The following is an 18,538-nucleotide window of genomic DNA, read 5'->3' as shown; positions in this document are numbered from 1 at the left end:
ATTTTCTCTGACATGTGAGAAATGGTTGATATTCCAGGAATTATATTAGTGTGGTAATGGACCAAGGCATACAACATGGACAGAGTAACATAATCCAGTTTATAGTTTATGCTAATTAACTTCTATATGAAAAGAACTTCCATTTTAGTTAATTTCATTTTTTTTAGTAATTTGCATCACATCTGTACAGCATTGTACATTGAGATTATTGTGATATGCACATATATAATATATTTTAGTGGGGCATCTCTTTTGGAGCAGCTATACTCTTTTTCTAAAGCAAAACTTCTGATGGGTCAGAGGATGAGACATTGATTACCTCAGTTTTTCTACCTAGTAGAGGAAGTGTGTGTGTTTAAGTGATCATAGATAGAGATTGATGGTTCAATGTCTTGCTGAGGAATTTGTCAAGAGGTTGGTAGGATGCCCAACTAGAGAAAAAGCTCATTGGTGGTTTTGAGGCCTCAATGATGTATTGACCGCATTGTGGTAAAACAAACATCACAAATACACTGTCATACTGTGCACATTCTTTGCAGTTCTTAATGCAAACAAGCCCCAAGATCATGAATAGATCCAAACCGCAATGATAACATTTAAGTTATACAGGGCATTTGAAAAACAGATCTTTGTTGCTTGCGTTTCCTAGCATATTGGCATCTATATTGTGTGTGATTTGGTCCCGATGGAAAGCTCTGTGCCAAGGCTGAGAGGGAGCCATTACGTTAAACTGTTGGCCCTGGAGTCAGAGAAGGGAGAGAGGTGTGACCCACCAGAAGTCCTATCTCTAGTCCAGCAACCATGATGACTCTGTGACATCGCCTGTTACTTTCCCAGGGCAGTCAGAGGATGGATGGTATCCCTCTCTGGGGTTGTTCTGAATGTTCCTTTCTGGGGTTGTTAAATTTCTGAATGTTCCCTCCCTGTCCAGCTTCTGTTATTTTATCCTATCCAGGCACAAGGGAGAGGTGGTGAAAAGCTCCAGTTTGCAGAGGAATTGAAGTTCTATGTGGCCAATGTTTATGCACAGTGGAGTTTGGTTTTTGGTGGCTATTATTTCAGTTCCTGGGACTTGCCTTCTATGTGTAGGCTTGGTGGGAGGCAGGCATTGGCTCCGGCTAGGCACAGACAAACCTCCAAGGACAGCCAGCTGGGTGCATTTCACTGGAACTTTGAAACTGGAGCAAGCAGTGCAAAGAGGAAGGCCAGTTAGAATGTGTTGGTGACTGTGGCAGCAAGACTCCTGTAGCTCCTGAGACCTGGTGTGCTTCTTTGAGCCCCCTGAATGCTGTCTCCTGTGGATAAAGTGAGAGTGAGCTTTTGCTGTTCTTCTGGTTTTTTTCCCCTAAGCTGGTAAGTGTTCAGTCCATCCCTTGTTATCAAGAATCCTGGCTGACATGGAGACCACCCTGTGTGTCCCCTGCATGGCCATTTGTTTTTAACTCTCTTTGGCTCTGCTTTTGGGGCATCCTTGTCAGTCCCCTGGCTGGAGAGCAAAGCAGAACCATGAAGTTCCCATCTCCATCAGCCAAGGTTGATTCACTGGAGAAAAATAATTAATTGTGCTCTTCACTGTGCTGTGTAGTCATTTGTGTAAAGGCAGCTATCACTGTAATCTTCCTACTAGAGGAAGACATCACAGTCCACCAAGAGTGTGTACTTACGCAATTGTTTCGATACATGAGTATGGGTAGATAGCACTACCCAAGTTTTACAAGTGATCAGATGGCCTTAATGAAGTTAAGTCATTTGCCCGAGGTTGTACGGCTGTTAAGTAGCAGAAGTAGAACTTTAACTTTGGAGCCTCCTGACTCCAAAACCACCTCTTCCCACTCCTTCGACATTGGTATGTCGAAGTTAGCCTGGTGGCAAAATGCCCTTCCTTGAAATACCTGCCTGTCAGATTCAGAATATGAATGATGGCCTAGAAGCAGGATCTGCACTGAGGGAGGGACCATCCTTCTATCTCATCTGAATCCATCAGGGACACCTTCAGCATGAGAACCCAGCTCTCAAAATCATATTAAAGTTGATAGTTCAGGGCACTGTACTTTGAAACTGTTCCTTTTAAAGAACCATGTAACACTAAGAACTAGTTAATGCTAATTAGGAGCATCCTCAAATAATTTTTTCTTGTTTTATTTCTTCGTTTCTTGTTTTGTTTCGGGGGCAGGGTCTTGCTCTGTCCCCCAGGCTGGAGTGCAGTGGTGCAATTGTGACTCACTGCAGCCTCTAGCAATCCTCCCATCTCAGCCTCCTGGTTAGCTGGGACCACAGGCACATGACACCAAGCCCAGCTCATTTTTGTAGAGAAAGGGTTTTGCCTTGTTGCCCAGACTGGTCTCAAACTCCTGGGCTGATGGGACATACCTGCTCATTGCTGGTAAGTTAGAAAATAGAAATAAAAAGAAGTGAAGAAAAAACTCCCATTATCTTGCCAACTGGGAATAAGCACTTTAACATATTTGTTCAGGCCTTGTTTCTGTCAGATTTTTATTGCCATGTATTGGGTACTGTTCTTAGCATTTTTACATACCTGATCTCATCATGCTTTCCCAAGTTCAAATTTCAAAGTTTGTGCTCTTTACCATAGTCATAAATGCACCTGTTACAAATGTATAGTTATTTAATGTGAACTTAATGAGATAGATTGAGGGCAAAATCTGTGAGTGCTGTTACAGTAGAAAGTGTGGGTACAGGGATGGATCCAGGTTTTGTGGATACTGAAATTTACACATTTTTTTTTAAGAAAGCATATAACATGGATATGAAATTAGGTGCCAAAGTGAATATTTACTTAGAATGAGAAAAGAAAAGTGAACAAATGACTGACACTTTGGAGATTCATGTTCTTTTTTTCTTCTGAGCTCTTTTTAGGTGGTTGGCCAGAAAGGCTTACATGGAGAGGCTTTTTGATCGGAACCTGGCTTTTCTTCCCTTTCCAGAACTCTCTGCACTCCCAGGGGCAGCACAGGGAGGCGCCCTGCTGTTTAAGCTTCTTTGGCCTTCCAGGAGGAGTGGGAGGCAGGGTGGCTCGATACCTTCAGGGAGCAAACCCTGGGTCCCAGGGGAGTGAGGAGGGGAGGAGGCATCTGTTCCCTTTTTCTCTTTGGAACTGAGAGCCCTGGGGTTATGGGGAGTTACCCCAGCAGGAGTGAGACAATTCCTATCCCACTGCAAGATACTATAAATATTTATTGGTATTTTATTCTCATAATCTTATGTTTATTTTTATTAGGTCTACAGTCTCATTTGGTGAATGTTTGGGAGCAGAGATACAATTATTTTCCAAATCTTAACCCGTTGCTTCAATACCTTTGTCAATGAACGTACCTTTTCCCATTGATTTGAAATGCCACCTTTACCATATAATTATTTATTCTTAGATCTGTTTCAGGATTTTCTGTTCTCTTGCATTGATCTGCCTGTCTGTTGCTAGATTATTACTGAATCATTGAGCTTTATTAGGTATTTTTTTTTTGAGATGGAGTCAAGTTCTGTTGCCTGGGCTAGAGTGCAATGGCACGGTCTCTGCTCACTGCAATCTCCGCCTCCCAGGCTCATACGATTCTCCTGCCTCAGCCTCCCAAGTAGCTGGGATTACAGGTGTGTGCCACCATACCTGGCTAATTTTTATATTTTTAGTACAGACGGGGTTTCACCATGTTGGGGATGTTGGTTTTGAACTCCTGACCTCAGGTGATCCACCTGCCTTGGCCTTCCAAAGTGCTGGGATTACAGGCATGAGCCACCACTCCTGGCCTTACTACATATTTTTATATTTGGTAGAATGTGGTCTTGCCCTCTGTCCCTCAATAGCTTTTCCTTAAAAAAAAAAATACTTTCTTGACTTTTCTTACATTTATTACACTATGAAAGCTTAAGAATCATTTTTGCCAAGCTGTAGAAAAAATCCTTTTGGGATTTAATTAGATTAATATTCATTTTAGATAAATTTTGAAAGACTTGAGATCTATATAATAAATTACTTTCCAGGTATATGGTCTGTCTATTTCATTTTCCTTTCAAATGCTTGGTATTTTTTGTGTGTTTTTAGCAAATTTTTAATGTTCAGTTCTAGGTAGTTATTTTTAATATCAGTTACGAAAGGGACTGTATAGCCCTCTTCCACAATCTTTTCTAACTGGCTGCCGTTGGTGCGTGGAAAGGCTATTTTTAAACGAATTTGATACCTTACCAAACTCTTAGTAATTCTAATGGTTTTTAAATTGTCAGAGCTTTTTTTGCCTTGCTTCTACTTTCTGAAACCCATTTTTAGAGTGGTTTCTGATGACCAAGATCCTGATAAAATGCCGTAACAACTGGCCCCCAGGCTGTGGGAGGTGGCAAGGGTCATGTGGCTATGGGCAGGCTTCCTAATCACAGTGATCGTGGTTGAGCAAAGTAGAGTAAAGGTGACGCCGCACAGACCTTGTAGAATTTTACACGTCGTGGAAAAGCCTGACCAAGTGTGAACTCTGTAGCACAGATTGAACCGTAGCACAGATGAAATCCTATCTCCTGATCTGACATTTCATTCCATTATGTCCTGTGATCGCACACAGTTGACTATCTGTTCCCCTGTCCATCCTGTCTGGCAGTGGCAAATCACGGTCTCCAGCGTCATTTAAAAGGATGCTGTGTTCAGGGTGAACTCGTTCTACCTGCTCTTCAGTGTATGAAGGACTGCAGCAAACTGAACTAGCGATGGATAAGCACAGGTAATTGGGATTTCATAAATGGTCATGGGGTTGCTTGACAGCAGTCTGTGGTTGGACCGGTGAGGGCTGCTGACTGCAGTGTCCTGGGCCTGATTGCAGAACAGGGTAGTGTTATCTGTGTTGGCCAGAAGGGCTGCTTAAAACCAGACCTCAAACTTGGGCAGACGGGCCTGTCCCGGGATCCACAGCCTTGCTCAGGCTGTGCATTGGTGTGGCCTCGAATCGCACGGAGGTGAGTAACCCAAGACTTGTGTCAATGGCTTCCTTGTGGTTTTGACTGTTGTTGCCTGAATATTTTACACAATCTGTGTGGGCTCTAAAGTCCCAGTGTACATCAGTGAGTGCTCTCCTTAGGTGGAAACCGTAGGAGTACAGTACTGACAACAAAGACAGGGAAAGACCATACGTCCCCGGGCAGGGGTGACGACAGGCATCATCTTTTTGCTCTTCTGTGTGGGTGAGTGGCAGAGGGAAGGTTCCTTTATTGGGTGTGAAATTTTCGGGAACTTTCTGTTTGGGGAGTGCTGGGAGCTGTTTTGTTTCTAATTAAGAAGAACCCTAGGAAGGGAGGTAAGTGAGCTTGCCAACTCATTAGCAAACACTCTGATTAGACCTTCTGGGCACATTGCCTAGCGGCCCAAAGCAGGGAGAGGAGAGACAGGCTCGCTTCTAACACTTGCTGGGCCCCAGGCAGGAGTACAAACAGAGGTTCACATTCCATGTGTCTAAGTAGCTGTTTCCAAGTTCTAAGTAAAGCTCTCTGAAAATCAGGTCCTATGCTTCCATCTTGGTAAATAAACACAACCTTCACAACAACCTGGAAGCCAGGCTGCAATGTAGAATCTCAGACTCCTAAAGTTTGTTGTCCAAAATCTTTCCACAGTACAGGGAGACATCCCTGGCCGCAGGTCCCAAGTCTGTCTACACCTCTGCAGACAACCTCTCTTATGCAAACTGGTGAAGTGCTTCACCGTTGAGAAAATGGACCCTGGCAGGTAAAGCAGCAGGCCCAGGGAGACCTGGAGTGTGACCCAGAAGGTGGGGTGGTGTCCAGGTGAACATGTCTTGGGGGCCCTGTGAACTCTGCCCCATGACATGGTGTGGCTAGAGAAGGTGTGAGCAGTGCCTTCTGAGCATGGTGCTCAGGGCACGGGCCCAGACTCTGGCCCAGCCTGACATTCCCAGGGCAGGGGACAGAGATGGGAGGAGTTGAGGGAGCAAGTGGGAACTTGGAAGCACATCCAGGCCAGATGAGGTGCTGGAAGTGCCGAGGTCAGACACCTCAAGCATAGGAACCCTTGGACATACCAAATTATGGTTTTAGAAATGTCCGTTTGTTACTTTTAGATTTGGGCAGTACACCTGCAGATTTACCACTTACTGATGCAGACCCAGGAGACTTGTCTTGCACCTGCTCTGACCTCTGTCCTCCCAGGTCTCTAGGTCCCCAGTTCTTCCTTTTAATGTTGTACTGGTGGCGACAGAAGTCTGCTGTGATGGAGGAGCCAGTGACGGGGATGGGGGCGCAAAGGACAGATGCACCATTTCCTCCTTTGCCTCTCTCTCCCACTGCATTTATGGATCTGCTGGTCTGGTTCTCATTCTTTGCCTCAACCTCTTACACACATCCAATTCCTGCCTTTCTACTGTTTCCATTCTTACTCTGTTCCTTTCCTTGCTGTGAATTTCTTCCCATTGCTTGGTGTTGGTGGCTTGGCAGGGGCAGTGGGGGCTCTGCAGGGAGGTGGGAGATGCTTTCCTAGTATCCCAATGAGTTTCTATGACCTTGTGATAGTAGTAAGGTCATCCCTTCATATCTTCAGGGGATTGGTTCCAGGAGTTTTGTGGATACTGAAATCTGGATGCCCAAGTCCCTTGTATAACATGGAGTAGTACTGGCGTGTAACCTACACACACCCTCTTGTATACAGTCTGTACAGTCATACGTGGTTTTCATCAACAATGGACCACATGTACAACTGTGGTCCCATAAGATAACAGGGCATGTATAGAAACCTGACATATGGCACTAAATAGTGGCATTGCAGATCAAGTAGGAAAAATGGTTGATATTCAGTAATGGTTCTGGGATATTTGTTTTTCCATATGAAAAAATATACATAAATAAAAACCTAATACCATGTAGGTTTGTGTGAGTACATTTGGATGTTCACGTGGTGATGAAATTGCCTAATGATAGATTTCTCAGACCTATCACAGTCATTCGGTGACACGTGACTACTTTAAATCATCTCTTAGATTACTTGTAATACCTAACACAATGTAAGAGCTATGTAAATAGTTGTTATACTGTATTTAAAATTTGCACTACTCTCTTTTTTTGCAGGGGTGTCGGGGGGGGGCGGCCAGGGTGCAGATTCTTGCTTTCTTGCCCAGGCTGGAGTGCAGTGGTGTGATCTCTGCTGACTGCAACCTCCACCTCCTGGGTTCAAGTGATTGTCCTGCCTCAGCCTCCCAGGTAGCTGGGATTACAGGCACATGTCACCATGCCTGGACAACTTTTGTATTTTTAGTACAGACAGGGTTTTGCCATGTTGGCCAGGCTGATCTTGAACTTCTGACCTCAGGTGATCCACCTGCCTCAGCCTCCCAAAGCGCTGGGATTACAGACATAAGCCACCATTCCAGGCCTATATTTGCACTATTTTTAATTTTTGTATTTTTAATTTTTATTTTTCCAAATATTTTTTATCTGTGGTTGGTTGAGTCCATGGATGCAGAGGAGCCCATGGATGCAGGGGGCCAACTATACTATATTTAGGTAGTTTACAAGTGAAATAGGCTTTTGGAGGTTGACATAGAAATCTATAATAATATTATTCCTGTGGGGAAGTATATTTCCAATTTCAAACAACTAATTTGTAAGTAAACTTTCAGAACTAAAGTTTGTCGTGGCTATTTTTAGAATTTTGCTACTGGAAGGGTGCTTTGTCCATTATAACCTGTAAATGAATTGAATCTACTCTAAGCTGGTATGTAGACCCCCTTCCAGCCTAGAAGGTCTATGAATTTAGTGCACATTCCTCACTTTTATAGGGTAGGAAATTGAGATGAGAGTGTGTGAAGTTATTTCTATAAAGCCACAGGTAAAGTCTTGCCGGGACTCGGGCTTCCTCTTCCACCGTCTTGTACGTCAGAATCTAAGAGTGGCGTTTTCATAACCCAAGGAATTTGGGCACCAGCACCTGTTTGTGGGTAGCTGGTGAATATTGATGGCACATGACTGCCTTGAGTCACAGCAGGTGGTGCCGGACCTTCCTGTGTGCACAGGTTGAAAGGTGATTTGAAGAAGAATAGCGGGTATCCTAGCTTTTTAAAGGTGGCTACAAGGGTATTTGATCAGCATTGTCAGCATCCTGTGTCAGTACCTTAAAATGAGATTGACGTGTATATGGGTTAAGTTGTTGGAATTTTCCTTTTGTGTTTTATTTTATTTTAGTTTTTATTTTTTGAGGCAGGATCTCCCTCTGTTGCCCAGGCTGGAGTACAGTGGCACGATCATGGCTCATTGCAGCCTCAACCTCCCTGATCTCAAGCCAGTTCTCCCACCTCAGCCTCCCAAGTAGCTGGGACTAGAGATGCACATCACCAAACCCCACTAATTTTTGTATTTTGTTTGTAGAAACTTGGGTTTATCATGTTGCCCAGGCTGGCCTCGAACTCCTGAGCTCAAGCGATCCACATTCCTTGGCCTCCCAAAGTGCTGGGATAACAGGTGTGAGCCACTGCACCCGAAAGGAAGTTTCTTATGGCTTTGCTGCTGTCTTGAATTTCCTTACCTTTAAGAAGAGTTCCTGTACATAGAATAATTATGAAAGTTTTTCAAGACTTTATGAAATTTTTCTACACTATTGATTGCATAACGTTTGTAAGACTGTTTCCTTATCCAAAGAATAGGGATAATGACACCTCCTACTTAATCTTTATGTCAGGATTAAGTGATATGAGAGGAGACAGTCAAGCTCCCAGCATGGGATGGCCGTTAGTGAGTAATCACTAATTGCATTGGTTTCTATTATTGTTGTAGTTATTGTCATTATAATGAGGGCTTCCTGGTCTTCCCTGCTTGGTGTCACTTACCAGGTCTTCTCCTTGTGGATGCCTCCTCCCTCGTTTGGACATACTTCCTATTACTCCAGACGAATCTGTTTCATGTGCTGAAGCTCTCCCCTTCGTGGCTCAAAATGTGTAGAATTTCTGCTTTGTAAAAAAAAATTCCTGAGATTTTGATTTGTTACATTGCAGGATCTAGTTGTGATTCCACTCTGCTGCCTTGAGGTCCCACCAGTGATGACTTTATTGTTGACATTTTCCTTTACACCGTTTGTCTTGGACTTTCTTCTCTGCTTAATGAGCTGGGGACACAGTGACATTCCTGGAGCCTATTTACATTTTCTATCGCGTGCCTGACTTGCATTTACGTCAGACATAATCAGTAACTGCTTAGCTATGAGGACAAAATGAGTTCTACCTTTCTGTAATAGTTACCCTTCCTGGTGACTTATCCTGGAATCGTTTTTGTACTCTGTCGTTGGTTATTTGAAGAATTCTCAGTCTGGAGTCCCAATCCAAAAACTTTGCCTGTTTGTTCGGTTTCAGTATTACATGCTAATTCTAAAGAGCCCTCTATGCAGAGATGTCTGGTTACCTCTTGTTAGGCCTTTTTGCCCCGGAATGCTGAGTGTTAAGGTTAATAGTGATTCCCTAAAACTTGGGATTAGTCCCTGAGGAAACAATTTAGGAAATGTATTTGCAGTATGACTAAGTAGCATTTAGTGGGGTAATTTTTTTTTTTTTTTTTTTTTTTTTTGGAGATAAGAGTCTCAGGGCAGCCTAGGCTAGAATGCAGTGGCATGATTCTGCTCACTGCAGCTTCCACCTCCTGGGCTCAAGCATGTCAGCCTCCCAAGTAGCTGGGATTACAGGTGCCCGCCACCACATCCAGCTAATTTTTTGTTTTTTGAAGAGTTGGGGTTTCACTATGTTGGTCAGTAATTGTTTTATTGAAAAACAGTCTTCTAATCATTTTTCAGACAATTTGAAAATTGCAGTCATCTGTGACCTTTAATATTCCCTAAAAAATCCTACCTATGCCCCTGCTGAATTTCTGCTTTACCCATTTCCATAGTCCAGAAACTCTCTGGCTTTTCACAATGACTTTCCCTTTCTCCTCAACCTTCAACATCTCACCTTTCCTTAATATCAGCTGGTGATCCTGCTTCTTACTTTGCTGAAGTAAAAACATTGTGAAGACAGTATTTACATTCAATACTAAATTTACAAACCTATCCACATCTGAACTTATAGACTGATTTCCTTCCAGCTAAAATGTGCATACTGTAGCCCTACACGTGCCAAAGCCCTGCCCTTTTTGTGTGCTAGCTCCTGTCCTTTTCACTTACTGAAGTTCATTGTTCTAATGTTGGTTCATCTGTCCTGGTACCATTAGTTTTTCTTCTCTACTATGTCATCTCATCAGCATACAGAAATATCTTTCATCTTATAAAATGCACTCTCAGCTGGGCATGGTGGCTCACACCTGTAATCCCAGCACTTCGGGAGGCCGAGGTGGGAGGATCACTTGAGGTCAGGACTTCGAGACCAGCCTGGCCAACATGGCAAAACGCTGTCTCTACAAAAAATATAAAAAAATTAGCTAGGTGTGGTGGTGCATGCCTGTGGTCCCAGCTACTCAGGAGACTGAGGTGGAAGGATCACTTCAGCCCAAAAAGTCAAGGCTGCAGTGAGTAGAGATCATAACACTGTATTCCATCCTGGGTGACAGAGTGAGACTCTGTTTTAGGAGAAAAAAGAAAAAGCATTCTCAAACCCACTTCTGTTTAGCTTCTGCTGCATTCTCTCTTCCCTTTTACTGAAAGAATTTTCTACACTCCCTCTCCTTTCTTTTCTTGATTCTCTTTAGTTTGACTTTTGTCTCTAGTCCTCTATGAGACCGGTCTTGTCAGTGCTACTAATAACTCTTTCATTGTCAAATCCAGTGGTTGGTTGCTCTCAGTTCTAATCGGACTTCATTTATCAATAGTGTTTAACATGATAGTTCACTCCTTTCTTCTTGATTTTCTTCCTTTGGTTCCAGTACCGAGCCTCCCAGTTGTCTTCCTGAAAGATGCTTCCAATCCTGTCTGGGTTGATGGTTTCTCTTCCTCTTGCCGACATCTAAACAGTGGACAATGCTTGCTCAGCTGCTGAGGCTTTTCTTTCCCCCTCCTGCTTAATTTACAGGTGTTCTTACCAAGTTCCATGACTGTTTCTGCAAATGTTGATTTTTGGTCTTAATTTCTTCCTCTGTTCCTTCTTATACTACACAGCATGTATTACATCTTTTGATATCATTCCACAAGTTACTGAGGCTGAATTTATTATAATCTTTCAGTCTTTATTCTTTTTTCTTCAGATAGAATAGCTTCTGTTGATGTTCAAGTACTGACTTTTATTGACTGTTACCTCCATTCTGCTTACAAGACGATTCCCTGAATTTTGGATTTCAGATATTCTGGTTTTCAGTTCTGTAATTTCCACTGGGTTCTTTTTTATAGTTCCTATTTCCCTGCTGGGAATGCCCAGCTTTCCATTTATTTCAAGAGCATTTGCCTTATGGAACATAGCTAAAATAGCTGCTCTAAAGCCTTCGCTTGATAATTCTAACATCTGGGTCACATTGGAGTTGGCATCCGTTGATTGTCTTTTCCGTTGGAAACTGGTGATATTTCTCCAGTGCTTTGTGCCTTGAGTAATTTTGCATTGTCCTGAACATTGTGAATGTTATCTTGTGTAAACTCTGGTTCCTTTTGTAATCTGGGAGTTTTTTTTTTTTTTTTTTTTTTTTTAAATCAGGCAACCGCAATCCATCGTGGTTAGGTTCAGGCTGCAAGTAGTTCTGTCTTGCTCTCTATGGGTGGTGGTTCCAGTGTGAGTTGAGATTTTTAAAGCCCTGGCTTTCCACTTTGGGTCTGTCCTGAAATTGTATAACCAGGGATTACTTTGAGATGTGGGCCCTGGTGTGAATCTTGGTTTAGTCCTCAGGGCTCTGTTGTATTGCTTTGAGTGTGTCCTGCGCGCATGCAACTTGGATGAAACTGAGACCTTGGGCAGAGTGGGATGGAGGTTCATATATAGAATTAGGGCACAGGGTGCAGTGGCTCATGCTTGCAATCCTAGCATTTTGGGAGGCTGAGGCGGATCACGAGGTCAGGAGTACGAGACCAGCCTGTCCAACGCAGTGAAACCCTGTCTCTACTAAAAATTAAAAAAAATTAGCTGGGTGTGGTGGCATGTGCCTGTAATCCTAGCTACTCAGGAGGCTGAGGCAGGAGAATCACTTGAACTCAGGAGGCGGAGGTGGTAGAGAACCAAGATCGTGCCACTGTACTCACTCCAGACTTGGTGACAGAGGAGACTCTGTCTAGGGGGAGGGAAGGGAGGGAGAAGAATTAGAGGATCTGTCTCTCCATCTCTCTCCTCTCTGTGGTTCCACTCATTTTCTGATTCATAAGAATCCCTTTTCCTCTTTGATTTCTGTAAGATTTATCTGATTGTGGACCTCTGTGACTGGTGCCCACCCTTGGGGCAAAGCCGTCAGAGAAGTAGGAGCAGGGAAAGTGGGGGAATGAAATTAACCCTATTGTAGGTCACTTTGCCAACATTTGAATCCTCTCTACAATCTGCCTGCTTTTGTTTTCCTAGTTCTCAGGTAGTTGTGGTTTATATTTTGTTGAGAATTTCTAATTGTAAGCAGAGGAAGAATGGCTGTCCTGGGCACTTACCATGATAGCTCCATGACTTTAAATACCCTACTGGCAACTCAGATTTACTTGTGTTGCCTGGACCTCTCACCAGACTTTTATTTCTTGCCCGGATTTCTTGCCAGAACTCAGTATCTTCATCTAGATAATGTCAATTGGGCATCTCAACTTTGAGTCTAAAGCTGGATTCTTGACCTCCTGCCTTCGTCTTCCCCTACTTCAAGATGGGCAATGCCCTCCTTTCATCGCTCAGGCCAGAAACTCTGGATTCATCCATGACCCGTCTCATTCTCTCATACCCAAATCTAAGCCATTAGCTACTTATGATTCTTTTTCAAAATATGTCTACAACCAGACAACTTCTTTGCGTTTCCAGGAGATCATTTCTCACATACAGAGCCATCACTGCCTCCTAACTGCCCTCCCTGCTCCCAATTATTTCCCTTCAGTCTGTTCTTCACCTCGTGGTAAGTTAGATGGTAAGTTAGGTTCTGTCAAGCTTTATTTCACACCACTGCCCTCCACCAATCACTGCTTACCTATCACTGCGAATAAAGGCCAGGGTCCTGGAGTGACTTCTACGGTGGTAGGGTCATCTCTCCCCATTGCCTATTCCTGCCTTTTCCCACTGTTCTTCTCCTTCCTCTGGCTCTAAACACCCAGCTTCTGCAGTCACCTTCACCTTTGAATCTGACATTGTCCTGCCTCAGGGTCTTTTTCCTTCTTCCTTCTTCCCCCAACCCCTGCCATATCTGCAGGATTATCTCTCACTCATCTTCTGATCTCTGCTGAGATACTACCTCCATTCTTCTTGATCCCCTCTTATTGTGCATTATTCACTGCATTCATCAGACCTCACTTAAAAAAAATTTTTTTTGAGACACAGTCACACTTTGTGACCCAGGCTGGAGTGCAGTGGCACTGTCTTGGCTCACTGCAACCTCCACCTCCCAGGTTCAAACAATTTTCCTGCCTCAGCCTCCTGAGTAGCTGTGACTACAGTTGTCCGCCACCACACCTGGCTAATTCTTTTTTCATATTTTTAGTAAAGACGGGATTTTGCCATGTTGGCCAGGCTGGTCTTGAAGTCCTGACCTTAAGTGATCCACCTGCCTTGGCCTCCCAAAGTGTTGGGATGACAGGTGTGGGCCACTGCCCAACCAGACCTGACTTCTTAGATATCTCTGTGCCTTCTGCCCTTAACCTAAGCTCTTAGATGACAAGTTCTCTGCATTTATCTTGTCAGTAATATATTTTGGGTGCCTAGAATAGTGCCTGGCACAGGATAGGCACTCAATAAATATTTGTTGGTTGAGTGCACCAAAAGACAAACAATATTTTCAGAGTACTTCTTCACAAAAAGGAATTTGATGGGGTTAATTTCTATTCTTTTGAAACTGTATTTCAAAAGTACGCTGCAGAAATTAGTATGGTAACAAGTGTGCTAAGATGTTGACATCCACACACCGACCTTTGGGGTATGGAACATTAGCACATGGTGGAAGCAGACGAATTCATTTCTAACTCTTACACACTGGGACTGGATTGCTTGTTTCCCATCAGATCATTTCTCAGTATAGCTATGGGAATCAAAGATGGAAGTACACGTGGCTTCCACTCTTTTCTCCTGTGGTGCATCTTGAAGACAGACAAGAGTGGTGTGTAACAGTGTGGAAGCCAGCTGAGACCACATTGTGCATAGCAACTTTGGTCTCATTATCCCTGCCATCTTGGTTTGCTGTGACCAGATCTCATGATGATGAATGACAGAGTAAAGAGCTGTTGCATGCACCTACAGCCCTGAGCATGAGCAAGTTGAAACAATTATTGTTGTTCCTAGAGTCTTCACCTTCTCCACTTTCAGTGCCTTTGAAGCATAGCCAGGTTAATTATGAAGCTGCAGTAGTTATGTAGCACCAATACTCAAACCTGGAAACCCAGTGAAGGCTCTGAGTCCCATATCCCCTTTGTTCCTTGCATCGGAGTCCATTTTTAGTGCAGTGGATGAATGGCTGTGTGGGTTCTTCCCAGAAAGTACAGTGGTCATCCTAGAGTGTGTATTCTCACTGCTGGTGTGTGTAAGAGGACATTTCTCCCTTGTTCTAAGGCTACATTATAAATTAGGAAATGTTTTGAGATGGCTCTTTGATTTCACTTCGAACTCTGAAAAGTGGGACTTGGAAGGAGGATGTTGAGACTTCTAGAAGCAGTGAGATACAGTGCTTACAACTCAGAGGCTTCCATTGGCTAAACAAAGAAACTGTAGTCACTCAGTAGCATGAACCCATACTGAACCAGCTTCAAGTGATAAATAACTGATGTATACTGGGTTTTTTTTTTTTGAGTGCAGTATTTTCTTGTTTGCCAACTTTTCTACAAATCATTTTCAGGCTTTTTCCTCTTGGTGTGACAGTATAAAAAATAAGTTTCTTTTTGATAACAGCGGCAGCTAAATAATGCTATGGTTGGAATTAGGAATATTGATTTATGGACTATTAAAAAGATGCTTTTCATTTATGTTTCCAGTGTAAGGCATTATATAAATGTCATCTATAAGTGACTGGAAAGAAGGAAAATAATGCAAGGGTTTTCTGCTATTAAGCATTTACATTAGATAGTTAATAGTATTCTTTAGCTGTCCAGGTTGAATGGCGGTTTCCAGCATCCTAAAGCCATTCAGGGAAATACTTTGCAGTCTTGTTAAAGCAATGCTGAATATGTCTGAGTTATGAGTCACTCCTTAAGATGAAAGGTGGGAGAAGAGAAACATTGCCAGGCATCTCCCTGGCTGTATGGAAGCCACAGTGTTTATGAACACTCAGTTATTTTTTTGTTCATTTATTAATCTAATGGGTATTGCACGTTCTTCTCTGTTCCTGCTATTGTGTTAGGCGTCTAAGGAAGAGTTCTCCTCTGATGTATAGAGTATTTGATATACAGAGAAGCCGATGGAGAGATGGGAAAACCGAAGAAATTCCGTGAGCTTGATGGAAAAAATTGCCATGTGTGGGAGGCAGGAACCTTGACAGAAAGAGAGAGAGAGAAAGAATCTGAGCACATTGCTTTAAGATACTGATGCCCTATGCAGCTCAAGTATATCATGAGCCTTAACACTATTTGTACCAAATTCTATGTAAATGTACCTCTTTGTTTCTCTTAAGGAAATGGAAGCATTATTTATAATAGCTTTTTTATAAAAAATCTAATTGCCCCAATGAGTAGAACAGTTAATTATGGTTCATATATGGTACATTCATGAGATGGAATTCTCTGCAGTCATTAAAAGTTATATTGCAAAAGAATATTTAATGGCTTGGGGATATACTCATTATATAATAAGTGGGAAAAAAGCCAATAAAACAGTAGGATCTCAATTTGGCAAATCTATATTCTCAATTTAGAGCAAGTTGACTCCCTTAAGTTTGTAGCTCCCCCCACCACCCCTGCACTCCCAGTCCTTTTACCCTGCTCTACTCTTTCCTTCATCCCTACTACCTTTTAACATACTTGACATTTACTTGTCTATATCAATGACTTTTGTGTTTCTCTCCTAATAGAATATAAGTTGCGGGAGGGCAGGGATTTTTGTCTGTTTTGTTCACTGATATATGTCCCAGAAGCCTAGAACAACATTTGGGGTGTAGCAGATTCTGATAAACACTGTACTTGGTGAATAAATGAGTGAAGGAAATGTGGTTGGATTATGATATTGGTGGGCGTTAACTTTCTAAATTTTACTTGTAAGTTTTCCATATTTTCCATAATAAATATGGGTTACCTCTGTAATTAGAGCTTGAAAACAACATTGTTGCCTGTGAATTTGTCCTGTAGACCTAACTAGTTCATCTGTAGGGAATGGCTGAATAGAGGATTGAAGAGAGCAGAATCAAAGCCTTCCAGTTGCAGGTAAAGAATATTGTCGGGGGCCGTCTTAGAACCTTCAGGGTCTGGTATGGGTTCTGTGCTTGGCTGACTGCTGGGTTTTGAGCCTGTCCTTGCCTTTGCTATTCACCATTCCACCCTGGCTCTTTGCAACACCCTTCAGGCCAGTCTGTTGACTTAACCCTTCCTGCCCTCCAGTCTGGGCTAATTCTGGTAATAACCATCCCCAAGTCTGACTTCTGCTGTCTCCTTTCTAGGCTGCACTTTTAGTGGTCACCATTTCAAATTCTGTTTTCGTCTAATGCCAGTTTGAGTCTTGACTTCCTTTTAAGGTCTTCTGTGACTACTCTGGCCTTGTCCTCCCTTAAGTCCCCATGGCCCTTGTGGAGTAGGCCAAGCACACAGCGCAGTTCTTGGAGCTGGGCTTCAGGGGAGCCATACTTACAATGGACATTAACCAAAGGGGCCAAAAGCTACTTCTGTTGGAAGCGAAGTAGAATCTGGCTCAATCTATTTTAGGACAGAAACCATAGAAATGCTTTAAGCACATATGCTCTACTTGTCTCATGTGTTATCTTTTTTCTACAAGCAAATGACAAGCTGCTTGAGAGAAGGTTTCTATTTTCTCTTTTTATTTTGTCTTCAATAGTGCATAATCAGTTCTGGTCTGAAGGTTGATAACACATACTTATTAGTTGGTTGATCCTTGGTTTCCTGTGTATAAAATAAATGTAATTTCTGACCCTTCAGAGATGGTATAAGAATAATATAGGGGCAGTGATTCCAGCACCTTAGAAGGCATTATGTATGTATGTACATACATATTTAATGACATTTTCTTATTAACATTTAAAAAGCTAATAAACTAAAGTGAAATATTCAGGATATAACTTGGCTGCAGTAACCTTCTGCTGTTAAAATGGTACAATTTTTAGTCAGGGAATACAGATTGATTTTTGGGAAGCAGGATATTATGTAACAGATTACTCAATTGCATAAAAGCTCACTGAGATTCTACTAGTTATAAGGTACTGCAATGGGCACTGAAGGAGATTGTGGAGGTCATTTAAAAATAGTCCCTGAACTCTCTGAAGTGGGATTATAAGTGCAAAAACGGTGCCCAGGATGTGTAGGAAAGCCACTTTACAGATTGAAAGAAGGAAGAAGTTGCATGCCATCTGGGGACAGGCAAATGTGCAGGGAGTAGGGGACATGGCAATGAACTACAGAATTAGGAATTTCCGTAGGTAGGAGTAGGTAGACGTGGGATAATTAAAGAATTACAGGTGGAAATTATAAAATAGAAAAGAAATGGGGAAGGAGGCATTTTGAGGGGACAGTGAGTTTGTCCACAGGACTGCAGGGGACATGCAGGTGAGGGGCTGGGAGATGAAACTGAAAGGTAAGTTTGAATAGCATCTGGAGGGCCTTCATGCTGCAATAAGCTGTTTTCAGCATGCAAATTAATGTTGACACAACATTAGAAATGGCTTTTGAAAGACATGGTTTACAGCTGGGCACAGTGGCCCATGCCTGTAATCCCAGCACTTTGGCAGGCCAAGGCCAGTGGATTATTGGAGGTCAGGAGTTTGAGACCAGCCTGGCCAATGTGGTGAAACCCCCATCTCTACTAAAACAAAAACAAAAACAAAACAAAACAAAACAAAACAAAAAAAACTAGCCAGGCGTGGTGGCAGTCACCTGTAATCCCAGCTACTCAGGAGGCTGAAGCAGGAGAATCACTTGAACCTGGGAGGGAGACGTTGCAGTGAACAAAGGTCGTGCCATTGCTCTCCAGCCTGGGTGAAAGAGGGAGACTCCATCTCCAAAATAAAAACCAACCAAACAAAAAACAACAACAAAAAATTAGAAATGGTTTACAGTTTTTATTTGGTTTGGTAGAGTAACCATGTGCTTTGAATGTTTGTAGTTTTTATGATAGTGTCCTCCATCTCGGGATGAAATTTATTAAGCAAGGGTACATATTAATAAAATTGAAGAGAAAGTTGTTAGCTTCGAGAAACATAGGTGGTAGTGGTTTTTATCTTCTGTGGTTGCATGTCTGCTGGGTTAGACTAGTGCTTGCATTTGCAGATCTACTCAAATTCCTATTGGGGAAAAGGAGGTAAATTTTCAATGATTAAATTATTT

At 42.6% G+C, this 18,538-nt stretch overlaps 1 protein-coding gene across 13 annotated transcripts in view; it reads left to right on the top strand.

The window, feature by feature from the left end:
• CSGALNACT1 (chondroitin sulfate N-acetylgalactosaminyltransferase 1) overlaps positions 1-18,538 on the top strand; it is a 358,363-nt gene that overhangs the window by 70,524 nt on the left and 269,301 nt on the right. For 3 of the 13 annotated variants that reach the window (XM_063726559.1, XM_054561298.2, XM_054561296.2), the window contains one exon: positions 4,602-4,721. The exons of the other annotated variants lie outside the window; for them this stretch is intronic. The gene's annotated coding sequence lies outside the window, so the exon portion shown is untranslated. The remainder of the gene's footprint in view (positions 1-4,601; positions 4,722-18,538) is intronic. 13 annotated transcript variants of the gene reach the window in all.

The sequence above is a fragment of the Pongo abelii genome, chromosome 7 (assembly GCF_028885655.2).
Source record: "Pongo abelii isolate AG06213 chromosome 7, NHGRI_mPonAbe1-v2.0_pri, whole genome shotgun sequence".
Classification (NCBI taxonomy): Eukaryota; Metazoa; Chordata; class Mammalia; order Primates; family Hominidae; genus Pongo; species Pongo abelii.
The sequence above is the reverse complement of the archived record's forward strand: the minus strand, read 5'-3'. Positions and strand labels throughout refer to the sequence as shown.